The sequence below is a fragment of the Belonocnema kinseyi genome, chromosome 4 (genome assembly GCF_010883055.1).
Source record: "Belonocnema kinseyi isolate 2016_QV_RU_SX_M_011 chromosome 4, B_treatae_v1, whole genome shotgun sequence".
In the NCBI taxonomy this organism is placed as follows: Eukaryota; Metazoa; Arthropoda; class Insecta; order Hymenoptera; family Cynipidae; genus Belonocnema; species Belonocnema kinseyi.
The window spans coordinates 145,513,314-145,515,463 of record NC_046660.1 but is presented as its reverse complement, the minus strand read 5'-3'; positions in this window follow the sequence as shown (position 1 = coordinate 145,515,463).

The following is a 2,150-nucleotide window of genomic DNA, read 5'->3' as shown; positions in this document are numbered from 1 at the left end:
TTTCCGCAATAAAGGATCTGGAAACCCAACTCCAGCGATGAAATCCTTGTCTGAAAATCTTCTCAAATAAAAATATTTAATTCTAAGATTTCTTTCAAGAAAATAAAAGATTTTAAACATTCCAAAATGTTGAAAGTTCTAAGAGTTCTGATTGAAGTTCCGAACTTCTTCTTGAGAGCTCTACAAAAAAGTGTCATGCAACTTTACGATCAAGTAAAGATTTGAAGCATTATGGTACCTTTAGAAAATTAACTTTTTGATCGTAGAACTGCGGCAATTTCATAATGCCAGCTAGATAGTATTAAATCATAAACTAAAATCTGCAAGATTTAATTTAGTTTTCATCTTTTTATTGCAAGTCACATAACGTTAAAATCGCAAAAAGCGTAGATTCCGAAGATAATAATAATTTTAAATTGCTGATTGCAAAATTTAAAGAATTTCATGTTTCTCCTTTTATTCTCTTCTTTAAGTAAGATTATCCGGTAGATATCTGCAGATATCTTGAATCACAAAAAAAAATAATAATAAGAAGAATAAACATATGGAAGAGTATTTAGGCTACACTTCTTAGTAATCCTTTTCACGTGCTTAAGCTGATAGCCATTAGTGATACCGATCATGAGGGGCGTGAAACCTGAGATGGAATTTGTAAATATATCTCACCAGATTTACTATCTTATTGAAAATGTCTGAAGAAGAATCAATGTAAGTAGATAGTGCACACTATGAGAAATTTGGAGTGGGGGGAATCCAACACGACAGGTACTATGGGAAATTTGGAGAGGCTGGAATCCACCATGATAGGTACTATGGGAAATTTGGAGGGGGGAATCCGCCATGACAAGTACTATGGGAAATTTGAAGTTGGGGAAATCTGTTATGACAGGTACTGTGGTCAATTTGGAGTGGGGGTTGACCTGTACCATAGATAAGTCGAAAAGTTTTAAATTCTTCAGTTTTTTTTTATTTAAAAATTTTACTAAATTTTCAACAACTTTATCAAATTTACTTTCTTTTAAAAAATTTCCAATCACATTTCTTTTCAAAATTTTACTTGTTTTCAAAATTGTATTATTTAAAAAAAATTTTGTCATTTTAAAAGGAACATACTGTCTAATCTGACTTTATAAATTTAGGAAATTTGTTATTTTGCATTTCGGGATTCGATAGTATTTTGAATACAATAGAAATGAACGATTTAACATAAACGAACAAATAACTTTGCCAAATAAGAAATAGATGAAATTGACAATAGGGGGATGTGACACAGTTTGTCGAGAAGTGCCATGTGACGTGCAGTGTACGTATACACGTCTCAGGGTGAAGCGTCCCGGCTTCCCTGAAAGAAGAACAAGAAATGGGCTGTAATGAGCAGATATAATTCGCATTCTAGCCTTTGCGAACAGCACTATCAGTGACATAAAATGCTCGGTTTTACAATTTGAAATAAATAAAATCAAATTCGAATACATTTGAATTGAGAATAAAATATCTTTCGAGAAAAGATTGGCAAAGCAACAGTCGGGCACGTCGGCATGAAGAAAAAAGATCTTTGACGATAAAGCATTCTATCTGTAAATAAAATTTCAAGACTAGTATGATAAATGTTAACGAATGTATATTTGAGATTGAATATGAACATTATGCTTATTTCACGAAAGAGATAATAACTTTCGACAGCAGTATGTATAATTTAGATTTTACTTTCGATCTGTCTACATAGAGTCGCCGTTTCGGCAATAAAAAAACCGATTTGAAAAGTTTCTCAGAAATGTTACGTTTTGATATATGGTAGTACTCGATGAGAGAACTGTTTATAAAAAAAGTCACGTCTGGACTCTATCGTTCTCGATGGCTTTTCATGAGAACAGAGGGTTAATGATTACACAATCCATAGTTGGGTTTAGGGGGTTAAGGAGAAATATATAATTTTAAAGTAGGGATTAGGGCCAATGTGTAATGAAAGAATGTATTGAAATGTGGGGGAAGCTGAGGACCGCTGCGACGGCATCGAAGCTCCCGACGACGAAGAAAAGGACCAGAAGAATCTGGTGCACAGCCACGGCTCGTTCTTTCGTTATCTCGAGAAATTAAATTAAATTCTGTGAAGATAGAGTTCAAATGTCCAGGTTAATAAACTCGCCAAT